General features: G+C 44.7%; 1 protein-coding gene across 3 annotated transcripts in view; it reads left to right on the top strand.

The window, feature by feature from the left end:
- Window positions 1-5933: 5933 nt before the first annotated feature.
- GRB10 (growth factor receptor bound protein 10) overlaps window positions 5934-20043 on the top strand; it is a 145727-nt gene continuing 131617 nt past the window's right edge. Inside the window, exons 1-2 of one of the 3 annotated variants that reach the window (XM_064705571.1) lie at window positions 5934-6058; window positions 6200-6401. The gene's annotated coding sequence lies outside the window, so the exon portion shown is untranslated. The remainder of the gene's footprint in view (window positions 6059-6199; window positions 6402-20043) is intronic. The other 2 variants (XM_064705570.1, XM_064705572.1) reach the window with 2 other exon arrangements.

Raw genomic sequence — 20043 nt, 5'->3', positions numbered from 1 at the left:
CAGCTGGATTGCTCTGACTCTTCTCTCAGCTAAGTAATACCTACTTCTATGTAATCTGTTTTTTCTTTACACCATTTAAATGTTTCTGGTTTTCAGATGGCACTACCCTAATGATCCTGCTTCAGCTGTTGTGAAAATATGCTCTAAAAGCTGCAAGCCTGCAGGCAAGTTATGGCATTGAAGATTTTCTCTTTGTCTTTATTATTATTTTAATTGCCCCTCCCTCAGGAACCAAGAAAATACTTGAGACAAAATCACAGTTACACTAAGATCTCTAAGAGTTTTGCCACTGACTGCAGTGTGGCTGGATTTCATTCTGAGTCACAATTTTTGTTGCCTTCTCTCCTTATCTGTGGCAAAGCTGTGAATGAGCACTACATTTTGAATAAATCCTGATTTCTCATGTCATAAATGAGAATATAAAGTATAGTTTGAACTGAATCTCCTCCTATTGCAGTATGATTTTGAATTTTTCTTCTAGTGTAATTTGGCATCCTAGTTGAAAACTTATTATGCATCAGGAAAGCAGCTGACTTTGATTTGGGGAAAGTAAACACTCTTAAGGTGTCATTTCACTTAACACCTTTGATGTCCAAAAGTGCCCATTTTCTTCATCACTTCATTGGAACTGAGAGAATACAGCAATTTATAATTCTTAGTGTTGAATTAGTCTATGTGTTAATTGTGGAGCTAGCGGTGGGAACAGATGTGTTTTTGTAGAAGGGTGGGCTGAATGTATCTGTCTTTTTAATGTAGTTTCTGTTTGAATGATCAGTATTGCTTAAAATTCCCCTCTCCTCTATACCACCTTGTGTAACTGCTCTATTTTGTGCAGTCCAGGAAGAGCACATCTCTCTCACTAGAGCTTAAGACTCCATCTCAAATTACAAAATGTCCCTGACTATTCAGCCTTTTGAAAAAGCTGTAAATAGAGATATAACTTACCTAGCAACAAAGAGTAGATCTCCACAATGTGGTCTATGAACACAGTGAGTTTATTCAGTTATGGTCATGCCATAGCTTTTCTTTTTCTGTCGCCAGTCTTTAGACACAGACTACTGAAAAAGTCTTTTCTATTAAGAAATCCTCTTGATAACAACTGGGCAGAAGATGATGTCTCTAAACTTCTAAAATTATGTATTTGATGAAGTTCTGGCTGAATCAGTTAAAAACCAGAACTAAGCAAAGACTTAGTGTAAAACATGCAAGTTTTGAAAATCTCAGTCTTTTCAGTCTTTTGGTGAATACTGAAATTCCATTTGTATCCTTTAGCTCATAAAGCTATATTTAGTGAGATTTTTTTGAAACTTGTTTAGTTTTTTTTTCTTAGTGCTTTCATTTCCCCTTTCAGCTTACAATCTCCGCCATATATTGAGTGATAAAATAAATACAATGGAAAAGAAAGATGTAGACAGAAAGGAGGGAGAGTGTTCCCCCTGCTTCCATCTTGATGTTTATAAGGCTTATTTTTTTCTGGACAGCTTTTAAAAATATGTTAAGCATTTTCTTCATTTGTAGTAAAAGCAATAGAAATAATTTTGAGTTGGTTTTGTTCCAGATTAAGCTTTATTAAAATTTTACTGTGTTAGAAGGCTTCCTGTCTATTTAAGGTGAAAAGCTTTGTCCATGACAAAAGAAACTTATTATCATTTCAAAGGTTGGTCAGCACTTTTGCCTATATACCTACCAGGCAATAATGACCAAGTTGACCCCTTTGAGATAGCTAGATTCTTTTATCAGTGCATTCTACTAGTTCAAGATCATGCTTAATGCTGACTTTCATATAATGCTTTCATGAAAGTTCCTTTGAGAGGGAAAGCAGTGGCCAGATTCTGATCTCTCCTCTTCAGATCTTCTGGTATTGGATTTTCATTTCCTAAATCAATGTAATAGAAAAGAAAATTACGCCTGTTCTCAGTATATATATGAAATATAATAATGTTTCTAAAGAAAACTTCATATCTACTAGACAGTTTTCATTAGTCTATTTAATAAAACATGAAAATGACCTTTTTCTCTGTTGGAACTAACTGAATTGTGAGCTTAGTGTCCTTTGGCTAAGTTCCAAAACGAAAAGTCACCCTGCAGAGTTCAAGTCTTTGTGGAAAGCAAACCAAGTCCACAGTACTTGAACTCCAACAGACATTTATTATCAGGTATTGAGTCTTAAATGTAGTGCTAAATAGAGAGAGAATGCCTATATTCTGCTTATATTTTGGACCTGGTTTTGAACACATGAGAAAATTGCATTAATGCGAGTATAACTTGCATTAATGCAATTTTCTGAGGAGCACAAATGGTAAAAAGAGCTTTTCTTGTGCTTTTTGGATATCTTGAGGTAGAGAACAAAGAGAATAAAGCAATATCCTAAGCCAAATTGCACCACAGGCTCTGAGCTTGGAAGCTGCAGGGCAGCAAGACCTTCTCCAGCAAGGAAGGAACTGCATGCCCCATCCTCTTCTCCCCCAGTGGCCTGGATTCCCTTGAGCACAGCCAGGGAGTCTCATCAGCTCTTCCATCCTCTTCCATCATGGGTCAGAGGAATCTGTCTTCTCTAACCGTAACCCTTAACCACTGTGGAAAGAAGAAGAAAACAGGGAGCTAGGACAAACTTCTGGGTACAAAGTCCTGAAGGCATCAAGGCTTCTGCCAAGGCTGTTTGCTTTTACTTTTTAGACTGTCCTTGAGCAGGAATAATGTTTACATAGCCAGAGTACATTATTGCCAACATTATTTCTTGTGTGCTTTTTCTTGCAGAAAACGATCATCTTTTCTTCTTAAAGAAAATAATCAGCATTTTAGGCTGTTATTTTCATGATACAGCATTGTGTAGGGTGTTGCCAGAGATTCACTATTTAAGACAAAAGATAAGCATGTCCCCTCGCTGTTACTGAAAAGATGCATTGCTACTTCTCCACTTAACCATTTCAGTGGTGCTGTTTTGGATAAACAATCTTATGACAGTACAGTTTTGTCTTGAACAACACAGCTGTAGTCTAGGAAACTAAACAGTGTTTTTATTTGTCAGATGAGTATTTTCAATATTCATGTGTATCTATTTTTTTAACCCACAAGATGAAAAATATACTAATAAGACTTGAGCAGTTTCTTATTTTTGTATGAATTAGAAAGAAATTTAAGTACATACACATGCTTAATAATAATAATTCAATTGAACATTTTATCATTGTCAAAGGCATCTTTAGAGGAATCCATCAACTCTTCTGATTTCCATACAAAAGTCAATTTACTGTCTTCAAAATGTAACGTTAATGGCACTCAGTGTACACACTGTAATCCTTTAAAATAATGTACACGGCAAACGGATATGTTCTCATGCATTAATAATTTAAAAGTTAATTTTAGGTACTTAATATGATTAACTGATGGATCAGCAGTCTTATATATGAGGAACAGTGAGCACACTGAAAGGAAGAGCATACTGGAAGGCAGCCAGGTGGCTGCCTGCATGATGCTTCAAAAATACCTGAGTTTTATCCCTCCAGTTTCCCTCAGTGTCAGATGCAGAGCATCACGGTCATTAAGGCGGTCTGGTTTCAAGATGGAGTGTGCAAACTGCCTCAGAGGCTGAGGTAGCAGGACTTTTGAGGAAGAAGGGGATGTTTTAGAAGGTGGGAATCCCTGCAATGCAATCCTGCTGGTGGTTGGCTGGCTCTGCAGCACCAGACCAGTTATATAACTTCTCTCCTTTCACTTCTCGCTTTTTGAGGACACGCTGTAACGCAGGGCTGTAAATTGATATTCTAGGGTGGAAATACTACAGATGACAAAGTATAACCATTGCACTGCGCAGCTAGGGAATGTGCCGGGGCAAATAGCACTAAACAGCGTGTGGAAGAGGCATGTGCTGAAGTCCTTGGCCATGCCCACAGCAGCGGGTTCTGCGAAAGCAGCAACAACTGGACACCTATTGCACAAACCCTACTCAAATCATACAGGTACATGCACGGCTGTAAAAAAGATGGAGATTTTCTCTTCACTGGGAGGCACAGGGAGCAGACAAGTGGCAGCAGGTACAAGTTGCATGAGGAGAGGTTTCACCTTGATTTTGATTCACTGAAAAAAAAAATAAAATTTTTACAGCTAGAACAATCACCCACAGGAAAATTATCCCCAGGGGTGGGGTGGAGTCTCCACAACTGGAGGCTTTCAAGGTGCGATTGAACAGGGTGACAATCTCATCCCTTTCCCATAAAAAGTTGCACCAGGTGATCTTTGGAGCTCCCTTCCAATCTGGGCTGGATCTACGTGTGCAGAAAGTTTGTTACGTAAGCATGTGGGACTGTGATGCCAGCCTACCGTGAGTAGGTGCCTTCTTGCCGCTGAGTAATCTCAGGCAGAATGTGATACCACATTCACCTTTTCACTAAATAGTGAAAGCCTGGACAGGAAACAGCTTCTGCTTTGGTGAGGCACCAGCACTCTGAGGCTGGACCCACAAAACACAAGATCAAGGTGAATACTCGCTCACAGGAAGGCAGGACAAACCAGCCTGGTGGCGGGAAGACAGGGCTGAACGGGGCTGGGAAGTGACAGCGCACAGAACAAGGTCCCGATGGACTGGGTCAGCACGGGACAGCACAGGACAGGACAGCACAGGGCAGGACGGGCAGCGGTGGTGCTGACAGACTGAAGAGCAGCGCTCAGCACGGCATCAAGCGGAGATGGCCGAGGGGAGCGCGGTGCCGAGAGAGGCCGGGGGCTGGTGGCATGAGCAGGGTGAGCAGCGAGCAGGCAGCAGAGTGGCACGTGTGTCCAAGAGGCTGAGGTGACACGCTGCAGGAAACTGGAGAGATTATGTGAGGACTTGAACAGGGAGAGTGAGTGGTGAGAACAGAGCGAGAACAGAGCGAGACCAGAGCATGGCTGGAAACACGGGGACCGGAGGGCGGGCTGATAAGAAAAGCATTCCTTTAAACACAGTAAAGAAGAGCCACGGAGGAAGAAAGAGCAAGAGCAAAGAAGATATCATGTTACATTTCAGAATATATTCAGCTCGGGCGCTCAGCCACAATACTCCCATTAGTGTACATGCATCTGTCTAGGAGGAAAAGCCCAGCGATTTCTCCCACTTCTCCCGGGGCTCAATTGCCTTTTATAGGGCTGACCACTTTCTTATGAGAGGTGTTTTTGCGTCTAGTGAAGTAAATATTCCTCTCCTCACAGAGTGTGACGGCTCTTGTTGGAGTCAATATGTTTTAAACCAGTAGCTCTTAGGAAAGAGCGCAGATTTGCTTCCCTTAAAAGAACTTTTCCACAGTCCGAGTTATTTGCAAGCTACTTGCAAATCGGATGGCTGGGAGCTACCGTGGTGAAACAGCGAAGGTCCCAGCGCACAGAAGTTCGCAGCAGCAGTCTCCAGTAGTGCTAGTGGCAGCCTGAGGATGCCGGGAGAGCAGGGCGCTTCGCGGTACGGGGGAGCTCTAAAGAGCCCGCCGTGCTACCGGCACACGGCGGGAGCCCGCTCCGTGCTGCCCGGAGCGCAGGAAGGAGAGCTGGAGCACTTGCCCTGCGCAGTTTTGCGGGGAAAAATGTGAGAACAGGACAGGACCGACGAGGTTAAAGAAAAAGTCGGAACACAAATGCCTCGCGTGTGCAGATGCTCTGTTGGTTTTCAAGACAAACCAGCCCTTCCCAAGGAAAGCACGCGCCGGTGCTACCTGCGGGAGAGCTTTTGTTAGAGGGCAGGAGAGCCGCCGCAGCCCCACGACGCGCCGGCCCCGGGACGGGAGAAGGCGGGCAGGGGCGCCGCCACCGCAGCCACTCGGCCCGCGGCCGCCGGGGCTCCCGGCCGCCCCCTGCCCTCAGCGGGGCGCGGGCCGGGGCTGCGGCTGCGTGCGGCGGGGGCGGGAGCGGGGCGGGGCCCGCCGGGAGTCAGCTGGGCGCGAGGGGAGAACGCGGCGGCGGCGGGCGCCGTTAGCACCGGAGCTGGCGGCGGCAGCAGCAGCGCGGACGGGCAGGCAGAAGTTTTCTCCGCAGACCCCTCCCGCAGCCCGGGGACGCCTTGCGGAGGCGCGAACGTCCCTATTCGCGTTAGGTGTGTTTTGCTTTTTTTTTTTTTTTCCTTTTTTTTTTTTTTTTTTTTTTTACTTAATCGCTTTTTATTTTTTTTAAATTGAGTGTTTTTAAATTTTTTTTTCAGTTTTAATTTTTTTCTTTTGTTACTGTTGGTTTTGAGGCGGGTGGCTCCGAGAGCTCGCTCTCCCCCGCCCGCGCCCCACTGCACCGCGCCGCCCGGAGGATCCCCCTCCCCGCCCGCGCTCCCGTCCCCGCCGCCGCCGCGCACGACCCTTCCCTCTCCGACCCCCCGCGCCCGCCCCAAACTTGGCGGGTGCGCGGCGCCCGGCGGGGACGGTGCCGGCCGCCTGCCCGCCCTGCAGGTAAGGGGCCGGGGGGCGGCGCGGGGCGCGCAGGGGGGCGGCGGCTGCTGCCCCCGGGGAGCCGCAGCGGGGTGAGGCCGGGCCGGGGTGGGTAAGGGCTCGCCGGCTTCTCGGTAGCGGAGGCCGGTGGGAGGAGGAGGAGGAGAGCAAACTTCCTTTTCCTGGGGCCGCCGGCGAGCCCCCACCCCCCTCCCCACAGTGCCCGCGGGGAGCGCCCCCCGGCCGGCGCGGAGCCCCCGGGGTCGGACGGGGTTCGGCCGGCGGCCGCGGGGCTGGGGGGTCGGCCCTTTTCCCGACTCGGGGCTTCCTTGCGCGTTTTGTTTGCTCGCCTCGCCCCGGCGGTGCCGGGAGCCGGGCTTCCCGTCGCCCCGCGCTGGAGGAGAGCGCAGACCTGCCCCGCCAACTGCTGGCGGTGCTGCTGCCGCCAAACTGCCCGGTATTCCCCCGCTGCCTTCGGGCTTTGCGGGAGGGCTGGCGGATGGGCAGTTCGCAGAAATGCCGCCCCGGGGTGCTGCCACCTTCCTGCCGGTGTGCGGCCGTGTGCCCGCCGGAGAGCGGCCCTGCCGAGCCCCGGCCGTGCCCGCAGCCCCTCGCTGGCCACGGAGACCCTTCCCGGGGGGCGGTGCGGAGCTTCCCCTGGCCCAGCTCCCCGCCGGGGAGAGGCGGGCACGCATGGCTCTCATTGTATAACCCTGGTGCTGCAAGCCGGGCTGAAACTGTGGCATCTTTATAAGAACAGTTTGCAGTTAATTGGTTTGGCAGATGAACTCCTGCACAATCCTCTTGCCCGCTTCTGTTGCTCGAGTGCCAGCGCCCCCTCCCATCCCTTTCCCCCTTTTCCCCGCTTTCCTTTGAAGCGTCGCATAACTCTGTATTGCCGGCAGGATGGAAAGTGCTGATTCAGCAGCCAGGAGCCCCACTCCATCTGAAGTGGTGGTCTGCCTGAAATGCTCCCATTTGTTGAAATGGGAACATGTGTTGCTGGTATGTCAAAGCAGAATTGATCAGGTTTTCTAAAACAGACCCAAAGAATGTGCTTTGCTTTTCTCTTCACCAAGGCAGAATGAGTTTGGGGTTGGGGCAGAGAAGGAGGGGGCAGGATACAGGGGATGTGGGCATCTGCCACCTTCAGTTAGGCTTCGAAGGGGCAGCTGAAATTGTTTTGCCTCTTAAAGCTGCTTACATGTTTTAATGGAGATGTTGTGGGATGTGTAGGAAGGATGCGTTAACACTCCAGCTCCATCTATTCCCGAGTTCTGAGGCTAGTAGTTGTTCTTACAGCTCTAGAAAGGGTACAGAGAAGGGCAACAAGGCTAATCCTAGGATTAAAAGGAGTGAGTTATGAGGACAGGTTAAAAAACAACCACCACAAACATATGGAGACTAGAAAACCTGCTTGGAAAAGGGGAAATATGCATGAAACTTTAGATATGAGCTCTGGTTGTGCTTCATGATGCTTTTGGGGCTGAGGCAGGGTGCAGGCGCTAAGCAGGATGCTGTTCGCATGCTGTTAGTCTTCTTCCAGGGCTTAACCTCTCAGAGAAGCATAAGAAGGAGAGCTGTTCCAGAGCTGTATTCCCCTGGCTACCTTTGTACAGGTATATGTTAATATCAGGGCTGCTTGGGTTTTCTTTCTCTAACACTGGACTCTTTAAAATTCAGCGCAGTGTAGAGCAAACAGCAGAGCCTGAGGAGCACTGTTTGGTAGCTTTCCTGCAAACAGTAAACCAACAGAGCAGCTGACCCTGATGCTTGCCTCTGGTGCTCGTTATACCATGTTCTGGTCTGATTTATTTTCTTCACTTGGACGTTATTTGTTCTTAAAGTAGGTCTTGTTTGCCCTGGCTACATATTAAAGATCTTGTGCTACTTGCATGGTTTTCCTTGGTTTTGTTAATCAAACTATCCCTTCTCTTAGCACTGTGTGAGTTGGCTTTTATCCTCGCATACAGCCCCACCTGGATTTCAGAAGTGTGTCCCTGTGTTTTTTAATGTGTAGTCCAAAAGCTCTGCCTAAATGCAAGATGGATTTCTGCATCTCAGTTCTGCTGAAGAGTATGGTGTGCACTCAGTGAATAAAACAAGTGTTTGCAGCCCTCTGTCTTGCGAGTGCTTAAATGACTCTAGCAAGAATCGTTGCGAAGGCTTTTTAGAAACCTTTGGTCATGTTCTCATCTGTGCTTGGGATGTAAATGGGCAAAAAGTGTCTGGATCTTTCTGGCAAAGGTATCCTTCCAAGGCAGGGAGTTCCCAGCTGGCAGAGGCAAGGCATAGCTGGGTCATGCACTGCTGCTGCCAGCAGCACCAGAGTGTTGTGCTGGGAATTAGTTTTCTGCCGGCCCCAAATAAGCAGATGTCCCTCTGGACTACGAGGCACCATCAGCTTCCCTGGGCACAGGTAGCAGTGGCAACAGGCAAACTGAGGGGCTCTGGGCCCCTGTCACTCTGGGTGGGACCCTGCTGTTGCTCCCTTTTGCTGTGCTGCTCTGCACGTGGTTGTGGAGGTGATGGTGCTAAATGAGGCCAGATTTCTAGGTGTAACTTCTGCCTAGACCAGCTCAGCTCTGTCTTAGGAAGTGTGTGTATATGTTTGTGTGTGAAATGCACTCAGGTGCTTCTTCAGACCACTGAAATGTGGGGTGGGGAATAGGTGGAGGGGTGCCTTTTGATGTCCAATGGTATGCATTTTTAGGATGCATTTAAGTAGTTGCTCAATTAAAAATTTCACTGGTTGCAGCAAACATTGTGGTGAAGCCCCTTACTATTTTCTGCTGGCCTTTTTATTCTAAATCTCAGAGTGGACTTTATTAATGGGGTCAGGGAAAAGGCTTCTCTTCACCTTGTGCTAACACTTCTGTCCAAACTAAGACTAAGGAAGCCTGCTTTTCTTTGGATTTGTCTCAGCTATGACAGTATTGTTGCCAGTTCACAGTGCAGTGTTTCTTAAGTGTGCCCACCTGGCCCAGTGTTTTCATAAACAAGGAAGATAACTCTTGAGACCTCTGCCTCTGTCAGGCTTGCATGCAGCTTGCCAACTGGCTTGGCTACAGTGTGGTTGCATAAGCCTCCTTCTGTAGGAAAGCAGGCTAAGAAGTTAGGATTGTTTTTCTTGGAAACTGGACCTGCTCCTGGCGATGTCCAAAATATACCAGTTGCAGCTCTTCACCCAGGGAAATCTAGGAATGGAGATCCTTTACCAAAAAAGTTGAAACCCCACAATCCTTTTTAGGAATTAAAAGGAATGAGGTTGCCAAGGAATCCCTTTATTAGCATTGAGCTTTATTTACAGGTTTGCTGTCTTTACACTGCCTGCTGGTCAGGAGAGCATGTTGCAATCTAAACTTGGATGTGGCAAAATAGTCTTGATTCCCATTACTTTTTCTCCCAGACCAGTGCTTGTTTTGAAACATGATATTATGAAGTAAACAGATGCTACCTCACTGACTTCTGTTTCTTTGTACATGTTGAACTGTGCACTTCTGAGCTAGTCCTGTGCCAGGTCTTTCCCATTCTCATGCCATCTGTTGAACTGGATAGCCGTTCTCCCTTTAGCTCAGTAGGGCTCCTCTGTCACATTGGGAATGTGGAGAGCACTATCCTAGAGAGCCAGATTCCACTAGGAGAGCATCAGTAAAGAAAACTGATCATCAGTGTGAGGCATCCTGTCTACACACAGTCTCTTAACATCTTCAGTGATGAAACAACTAGAATAGCCTGACTTTAGAAGATGTGGTTGCATATATTTGACATTCCCTTTTCTTATATGCTTTATTGCCCTGGATACCATCTTGTCAGCAGGTATGTGTGTAGAGAGACAGACGCTACGTTTTTCATACAGGTCCATTCATCTGAAAATGGAGGTCATGGTTTCTCGCAGCTTTTGGACTTCAAATGTCCATAGGAGCACTGAATATTAGTGCCAAGGTATCCTAAAACTTTTTAATAAAGAGATCTTCACATTCACAGTAATGTGCATCCATTGACTGAAAACTTCCTTCCCTCTTTGCCTTCCTAGGGTCTTCCATAAGTCACAAATGGATCAGCTCGTACAGAGCATATGGACATGGCTTTTAGGACTGAGGGCATTGCAAGTTCATCCTCTGCTTTAGAGTATTGCCCTTGTGACAGTTCTGTCTTTCCTGGTCTCTGTAGAGGAAAGACCAGGGAATTCTGTTAGTGGTGAGGAGTCACTCACACAAATATGAGATTATGAGCAGTGGGTGAGTCACTTTCCCTTAGAAGGTGGCAGCAGCTTTATGGATGCTGCTTGGGTTTCTACAGGCAAACAACCTGTAGTGGCACTGACCAGAGACTCAGGTGTGGATTGAACAAAAATATACTCAGGATGAATAAGGATGGGTTCTTCAAAGCCCAGCACTAATGCTCATTTACAAGTCAAGTGAGCTTTTAATGAAACCTGCTAATTGCATCCCAATTTGTTAACCCATGGGAAATGCAGATTACCCCTCCTGAATGGTTACAGTAAAAGCTGTCATGAAGATCAGTTGTTTTAAAGTGGATGATCTTTTTAGCAGAGTAGGACACCTTCTCCCATATCATGGATAATACAACATGTAACTGCTCCTGTAAATTAGTGGGAGGGACCTTCTTCCTGAATCCTTTCAGAAACCTTTGGTAAGTCATTACATCCCTGGGTCTCAAATGATAACTTTGGAGTGAGTAAAATGTTAGAGGAAAATGAGTAGTTCTCTGACATATGATATGAACTGAAATTACAGGTTATATCAAGCTTGTAGATTGCCAAACTAGATCTGGAATAACCTAGGCGCATGGCATTGAAAGTCTGCCTCTTGATACTGAGAGAGGTGAAATGTGTCTTTTGGAATTCTGCGGATTTCAAGACTGCTGTCTTGGAGATTGTGGTGTTTCAGGTGCAATGGGATACGACATATTTGCTAGAATGGTTTGAACTCTTCTTGGAGAAAGGATCAGCAGTGATAAATTCCCTCTTTACCACATGATGATGGAACAGAGTCTGTTTATTCTTTCCTTAAGTGAGAAGTGGGGGGAGGGTGAGGGGAGTTGAAAGTCTTGATTATATTATGCTGTGTATTTCTGAAAAGAGCTTTGGGACAATGGTTGATAGTCATGGTCCTTGGATGCAGAGGTGATGAGTGCCCTAGACAAGTTTCCTGAGAATACCATGGCCATCTCTGCATTCCCTTCTTGTGGGCAGATGCTGTAGAATATCTGAGAAAGAAACACAGTGCCCTGTTTCTGTTGTATCCTTTTGTTGGACTCCAGGGGAAGACTGCAAGAGCTTTTCCCAGTATCTTACCCTCCTGCTGTTGAGCTGTCATCCTTAGGCCAACAGCAGCAAGTTGAGCAGCTATGTTGATCTTAATGCCCAACAATTGTGTTAATGGTTGCAGTATTAACCATTGGACAGTTTTGTTGCTCTAGCTGTAATATTCAATGTATTTCTCAGCAAATCTGTTTCAGCATTTTTGGAGGCCAAATCCAAGGACCATGGGGACGTTCCAAAAAAGACTGTTTTGCACAGACGGGGATGAATGGGGTAATTGTAAACACATGTTTGGTTAAACCACTAGCAAACCAACCTCTCATTCTTCCCAGCCTCCATCAATGCCAGCTTATACTAGCTCATAACAGGACAAAAATAGGAAATTACTTTCCTGGCAGACAAACCATAGAGGAAATACCATACCATCCTGTTGGAATAAACCTATAGCCCAGTGGGAAGGAGCTCTCCTGCTGAGCAGCAGTGGGGATTTCTGCATTTGTTCACACAGTAAGCATCAGAGCGTGGTCCATCCACTCCCTTCACGCTCTTGTTGCAGAATTTGTGTCAGCAGAGAAATCTGAGAAACTGAGTGTCTGCATCCAAGCTGAGCCTGTGGTTGCTGAAGGCAGCTAAGTAAGGGTGGATAATACTCCACGAGACCAGCATCATTCTTCCATTATGGATCCCTGGTGAGAAAATCAATAAGCAGGGAGAATCTGTCAGTCTCTAGAGTCTTTTCATGGTGGAGATTAGCACTTGATGAACATTTAGAGACTTCTTTCAGTGCCCAGCATCTAAATTCTCCCTTTTGATGACTTGATCTAGTGGCTGCAGCTCTGTCCAAACTCATGTTGTTGGTTTGAAGCATAGACTAAGCTTTCAGAAGTTACTTTTATACTTTCCTTAACTTTATTTCTAGCTGTTCTTCAGGTATTAATTTAAACTTTGAAACTGTGAGGAAGGGAATCCATTAAATGTCATCCGTATCTCTTTCACTACTGATGTTGCTGTTAGTGAACTATATGTGGTTCTGTGATTTTGATTTAACACTTGAGCATATTTTTGGTGAGGGAGTTGCAAATGGGCTTTGTATCTGTGCATGCTTCATATATTTGTAGATGTCAAAACTAACTGGCAGCAAGGATTTGAATCCTTTACTAGAGAAAAAACTACTAGAAAAATTTTCCCAGATACTGACTTTATTGGAGGATGGTAGGACAAGGTAGTTGTATATTAGAAAGAATTGGAGCAGAAGTTTTCAAGGCTGAAATAAAAATGGGCAGGTGATTTTTTTCGCTCCCTGCTTTCTTCTTTCCTTCTTTCCTGTGATGTTCATGTCTGCCAAACTACTAGGTACGGATTCAGATAGGAGAACGTTCTCTCTCCTTAAATGGGAATTGAGAGAGGGGGTGAGAAGGACTGGGGGAAGGTAAAATCTGTAGGTTGGTCTTGCTTAGTATACCATTAAAGCTCTGAGCATCCTTGGAAAGGAACGAGGAGCTTTTATTACATCAAAGCACAAGTGTGGAATTAAACTTCAGGGAGTTGGAAAAGCTAAAAATTCAGAAGGCTTTGGCACAAGACAAAAATATCACAAGCTTTCTTAAAAGGCCTGCTTTCCCTTCTGGCTCAAATGTATTAAAGTCCATTTAGGAGAATGTTAAGGGAGAAATATGTATTGTGAGACCATCGATTATTTCTGAATTAATGTGTTATGGGGGATCATTCTTCATTCTAATAGCTGCTCGTGCTGACATCACCCAAGATGTCAGGGGATTATGTCAGAACTCAGGCCTTGATATTGTGCAGAACAATGGCTTAAGTGCTGGCAGATGCTTTCTTGATGGGTCAGGTTGCTTTTGTTTATCCTGTCCATCTCTAACTGTGATGTTCCAGTTACTGTACATGGTCACAGCAAGAGATGCAGTAAACAATTTCCAAGAGAAGCTTATCTGTGCAGTGTGATGGTGAGGACAAAGTACTTCTTGCCTCTGCATCTTATTCTAGAGGCAGATTTGCCATCATCTAGATGCACAATACATGCATTTTTAATGGTTTATGAAAAAGCTCACCAGCTGTAACATTGTTTTCGTTTGTTTTGTTCTGTCGTTTGTTGTATTATGTTTGTCACTCCAGGAATTCTGAACTGAAGTCAAAAACTTGAGTCCAGAAGCAGGTGGATTTGGTGGTGGAGGTTTTTTTTCCCTGTTCTGTTGGTTGGTTGGTTGGTTTTTTCTTTTGCTTTTTCTCCCCTCCCTGGCTGTTGGGCACCTAGCTTTAGTTTTTAAATTAATATAATGAAGGTCCTTGTGGTTTAACCTGTCAGGCAGCTAAACACCACACAGTTGTTCACTCATTTTACCCCCGCATCAGTGGGATGAAGAAGAGAATTGGAAAGAAGGCAAAACTCCTGGGTTAGTATAGGAGAACTGAAAAGGAAGGTAAAATAGTAACAACAACTGAAGAAGGGTATGCAAACAAGTGATGGATGATTAGTGTAGTTGCTCACCACCTGCTGGTTGATGCCCACCCAGTCTCCCAGCAGCAGGCCACTGCCTCTCCCCAGATTTTTTGTTCAGCTTGATGCCATGAAGTATGGAATTTTCCTTTGGCCACTTGGGGTCAGTTGTCCTGGCTGTATCCCTTCCCAGCCTATTGTTCATCCCAGGTCTTCTCACTGGTGGGGTGAGAAACTGAAGAGCTGTTGACTTGGTGTGAGCACTACTCAGCAATAACTACAACACTGGTGTGTTATTGGTGTTATTCTTATCCTAAATCTGAAACACAGCTCTGTACCAGCTTCTAGAAAGAAAATAGTTCTACCCCAGCTGAAACCAGGACAGCCCTGTGGAGGGGAAAGAAATTGAAATAGCCCTTTATGATGCTCTAGAAATAAGTAGACTGTAATGTCACAGTCCGTGTGTGATTTTCATGAACTGATTATTTTGATATACTTTGCTGGTAGGGTATTATAACATTACAGGTAGTCATCACATTTAGCAGCTGAAAAGTTTTCGAAGAGGCATTGTGTTTATTTTCCAAAAGGCTTCAAGAGACTTGAGCAGCAAGACTATGAGATGAGCTGTAGGAGTGGAGAGCAAATGCTGTTCAAGTTGCTGACATCTCTAATGTGTACTCAGACTCATTTCACATTTGGCATGCATTTTTTTGTTCTAGAGCTGATGCTAATAATAAAGGTCAGGAAAAATCTGTGTGGCGTTCCTTGCTAGCAAAGGTGGATTACACTCTTAACACATGGGAAGTGAGAGGAGCACTGCAAAGGCTGTTGCAGCTGATGCAGTTCAGGTGTGTGGTAACACTTAATGCCTGGTTGAATTGTTGGATAATTTTCTTCCCCAGTGTGCTTTGAAAAACAGTATTGATACAGCCTTCAGTAGGAGAATGGCATTGCAATATATCTTGCTAGTCTAAGCCTTAGGTAATTTTGGTAAACATGTAATTGATCTTCATTTACTTGGAAATGATTCCACTTCTCTTCCCAGGAGCTGGAGAAGTTCTCACAGGTGTTTGGAAAATGAATGATTTTGAAAAATTCAGTGAAAGATTCCTGTGCTGTAACAGTGTGACTTTGTTTTGCTTGTATTCATCTCTGAGAACTTCTTGAGTCCTTCATGTCCAACAGTCCAGCTCTTCCTTAGCAAGATTTATTCCCCAGGGGTCTTGTTTAAAATTCACATGAGCTAAGGTGACATATCTGTAGGTGATGTGAAGTTGCCTTTCAGGTCAATTTGACAGTGCTTGGTAGAGTTTCAGGAAGATAGCACATGTGAAGCTGTCAGAGAGGCAGGTCGCTTTTATCTCTTTGAGTATTTAAATACTAATTTTTTGTGTCTGTGAAAGCTCTACAATTTGAAGAGGTGAAAAAACCTTTCCCTGGGGAGAGAGGCCCATTTTCATTTCTCAGAGGACGTGGGCTATGCTAAGAGCTGACTGCTACCAAAAGCTGACAATGTTTTGTTGGAGTGTTTGGGTGTCTTCCCGTGGGCCAGCTTGGTGGCTCACTGCGTGTGTGCACGGCTGACTCTCTAACTGGGTGGGAAAGCTATCCCGTGTACTTGATTTTTCTGGGATTGGTTTTCTTCTGGGTTAAAGGATGGGATCAGTTCTTAGAAGCATGTGGTGGGGCAGCTGAGGTGAGGTGCTCTTCCAGGGAAGGGAAGAGAAATGAGAAAGCGAAGAATAGATCCCATCTATCCCAATAGATCTTTTCAGTGGCAGCAAACTGCTGGGCCAGCTTGGCAACCCGTCAACTTATTTTTTTTCTTTGTGAATTTCAACAAATCTTACAGAGCTACACAAACAACCAAGCTAAAGACTGAACCTGGCTTTGTAGAGGGTCTCCAGAGGCTGTCAGTATTTGCAAGGTTTACCTGTTGAAGGGAGTTTTCTGCAATATGTGAGGGTTAACCTTGTGTTTGATGTCTTTGCTGCCCTGGAATGTGGATCAAATAGATGTTGTGTTTATTCATGTCTTTTTAATTTTGCTTCTTTTTCTAATAAAATGGACCTGTGGTGCTGAGTTGTTTTCTTAAAATGAATATGAAATGTGTCAGGGCTAGGTGGGGTTTTTTATTGAGCAACTCAGCTGTAACAAAAATGTTACTCTTGCTCTTGTACATTTAAAGAAGATAAAAATAGCACCTTCACAGTTTCAGGAGATTAAGTAAGGTATGTGTAGCTGTATCTTATTATATGATCATCGTGAAACAGAGCAACTGAGGAAGTAACTGGTAATAAATCCATCATTCTTCATATTATGAAAAATTGTAAGCATGATAGCTGTTCAAACACCAGAGATTTGGTTGACTTGCTCTGAAACGTAGTGGTAAAACATATTTGTTTCAGACCAGTTACCAGCTGAAATGTTTTTTTTTCCTGGAATGTCTCATCTGTTCCCAGTCTCAGAATCCCAGAACTGCCTGTGAGCTGGTTCAGCTGTTCTGCTCTGATCAGGAAGGGTTTCTGTAGCCAAAGTCAAATAAAGGCATTTGAGGTGACTGCTCTGGTATCTGCTGGGGAATGGCCTTGGTGGCTGTGGGGCAGATCCTGCCCTTGAACACCTGGGATTCTTGAGGAGCTGCCTTGGAGCTGCAGTTTCTCAGCCATGCCTAAAGCTAGTCTGCTTTAGCCTGGGAAAATCCCAACCAAACAACAACCCTGCAGACTGAAAACCAGAATGAGTTCTTCTGTAATTTCAGTTATTATTCTTGGCTGTAGTAAATGTGGAATGATTTTTGGAGCAAGGTGACATGTCATGGATTTTCTTAATTTTACCAAACAGAGTTTGGGAAGACTTGGAGTTCAGGTTCTTGGGTTCAGGATTGCACAGCAGTGATTGGGGTTTCTCTTCAGAAACATTTCTGAATAGTTTTTTTCCATAATTTTAGCACAAAAATGTTTGAGTTTTGCCTGGCTCAGTCCTGGCTGGATACCAGTTCCATTGTGTGTGGACTCTTGGATGGATGGAAGAAGAGATCTTTTCTCAGCCTTTGTGGCAGGGACTTGCCTCCGTCTAGAAGCAATTTCTGTCTTTTGCAGGGTCCTTTGAGAGTGACGACATGTGTATTAAATGTTCTCCCCATACCCTGTGTTTTACTTTGAGCCCTCTTCAGCTGCTGACTGAAGTTCAGGTTTTATAGCAGATGCTACTTATGATGTTTCAGTTGCTTGGCATAGCTGTGTCAGGTTTTGGGGCTCTTGAGGTGAGGGAAGTAATGAATGAGCAGTAACTTCATGGGCACACTAGTGTGGTTGTGTACAAATAGCAAGTTTCTTCCTCTTTTTGGGATATCTGGCCAACTTGAATGCTTGCCTTCAGCCATGTCATATCTGTACTGACCTTGGCAGTGGTTCAGAGAAGATTCATCCAGCCAGAGAAGCATTCATGGGACAAGTACTTTTAAAAATTAATTGTTTTATTTATTTTTCTAAAGTGTGTGGGGACTGAAGCTTTCTTCCTGTGTGCAACTGTGGCTTGTCTGAAGTCAATGTTTGACTACAGACCAAGTGGTGTGGTCAGAGTGAATTTTTTGCCTAAGCCTGTGTTAGAGCCATAAATTGTTGCATTGTGTGGGTAATGATGCTTTCATGCAGTATTTGGTCTTAGTCACCTCTTGTTGCCAATATCCTCTAATTCTGCTGTTGTGACTCTGTAAAACCAAGCAAGGAAGTGTGTGAGGAGCTCAAGAACTCTTTAAATCCTGACTTAGTGTCTTGAAAACCTGGAGTTTGCAAAGTGGAATATATATGTACCCTGGATCTATTACTATATTTTGTAGCCCTTTTATGGTGTCTGAGGGAGGTGTATCTCCTCTGCAGTTCAATGCATGCTGCTTCCAGCACTTCTTTGGAATCCCTGGGACCCTAGGATGAAGCCTTTCAGCAATGGGGTGTGTGCAGGGCTGGTTTGTGTTGAGGTTCTGAATGGGGCTTGGGTAGTGTGGGAGCTTTTTAGGGCTGTGGCTGTGTGTGGAGCTGAGAGGCTGGGAGGAGGGAGCTTCAGGTTAGGTGTTCCTGGAGTCTTCTGGGATCCTTTTAAAAGCAGTGCTGTAATGGGGTGACTCAGGGTACCTGACACCTTAGCCATGTCAAATGAGGTCCCTAGAAAATCAAGGGACTGAAAGGATTTATTAAAAGTGATTTTCACCTGAGATGCTGTCTCTGAAATCCATTAGCAGTTTAAAATTAACCAAATATTCTAGGTAGCTTAAATGAACTTTAATGAATTTCTGCCACTTTTTTATAAGAAGACTGTATTTACAACCTTGTTGCTTTAAGTGCAGCCTGGATTACAAGTGTTTTATTTTATCAATGGAGATGATTTTGTAGCATGGCAGTAATCTTCCTAAAGGTTTGCCTGGTCAATGAAGAACTAACAGGATTTAGTTAGTATAAAGCAAAGCAGAGCAATCTAAAGTAGCTGTATCCTAAAACTGACCTAACCTATAAAGCTTTGAATTTTCATATCCTCTTCCACTGGGATACACGACAGAGTCTCCTTCTATTTTGCGTCCTGTAAGAAAGAATTGAGCCATCCCATTATTAGGGAGGAAAAACTGAATACAGGCAAAAGATCTAAAATTTATATAAGAATATAAATGAAGGCCAACTAAAAATGGTTGGATGTTTGCTAATTGTGATACATACTGAAAAAGAAATATCAGAAGCTATTTCAGTCTGCTTTTGAGCATTTGATTAGCACTTTCTAAGTGACCTCTCTGCTTATATGTGTGTTTTGTAGCATTGGGGAGGGAGAGGGGAAGCTGCTTTAAAGGGGCCATGCTGAGAACCTAGAAGAGAAGGCACAACGAAGGGCAATATTGATACAGCTCAACTTTTTCATCCCCTTGATCTTTTGGAGTTCTTTTCCCTCCTCATAGTGCACCCATTTCTCAGCAGTGTGAGATGAGAAGGAACCAAATTGACTTCCATTGCCACGAGTGGCTTTCTAGTGTGATGGAGAGAAAAGGCAAAGTAGGCTGCACCCCCGCCCTTCTCTGGTGAAAATGATGTGATGGGTGGGGGAATGTCCTAACTCACAGCATGGCTAAATCATGGCTCTGAAAATCATTACTGATATGATTATCTCTTTGGAGTAATGCTAACACTTTTCTTGGAGCTGCCCTGAGGCATCTGTATGAGAAGAGCCTGCAGTTTTTGGTGGATGTTTTGCCTGTGTGATGGTTTTATCACTCTGTGTTTGCTCCCACGTCCCAGCTCATGGAAGTTAAATTCTCTCAGAGATGATGGTTTCTCCAAAGGTGGAGGAAGTGTTACGAAAAAAATGGGGAAAGGAGGAGTATTTATACCACAGTGCATAGTAAACATCCCGCTTGTGATACAGGTAGCTAAGCTGTGTCTAAAACTTGGCCTGGCTTTGGTCCTGATCTAAATCCCAGGTGTTGCTTTGGAGTGGATATTTATGTGCCATGTCCTTTGCCATTTGGACAGTCAGGGATTCCAGGGATAACCACATGGTGAGGCACTGAACAAAAATGCTTCTGCTGAATGCAAACAGTGGCACAGTTAACTCCATGAAATGGCAATGTGTGCTTACCTTTCTTAACTTCAAGTGTCTACGCCTATGGATTTTATTTTTAAAAACCATTTTAGTTTTCCTTCTTTTATTTTCCAGCCCTGTTAGTATTTAGGAGTGATGAGTGCTTTGCCTTTGGGGACTGTCAGCCTCATTGTCCAAGATCCCAGTACCTGCAGTTGTAAATCTGCAAAGTGGAGAGCAGAGAGTCATTCCTGATAGAGAGGGATGGGCACTGCCACTAATCCTGTAAGTCCACTGTGGGTCCCTCCCATGCACAGAAACCTGATCTTAACTCCTGCATCTTAACATCTACATCT

Source organism: Zonotrichia leucophrys, chromosome 2 (assembly GCF_028769735.1).
Source record: "Zonotrichia leucophrys gambelii isolate GWCS_2022_RI chromosome 2, RI_Zleu_2.0, whole genome shotgun sequence".
Taxonomy (NCBI): Eukaryota; Metazoa; Chordata; class Aves; order Passeriformes; family Passerellidae; genus Zonotrichia; species Zonotrichia leucophrys.
The sequence above is the reverse complement of the archived record's forward strand: the minus strand, read 5'-3'. Positions and strand labels throughout refer to the sequence as shown.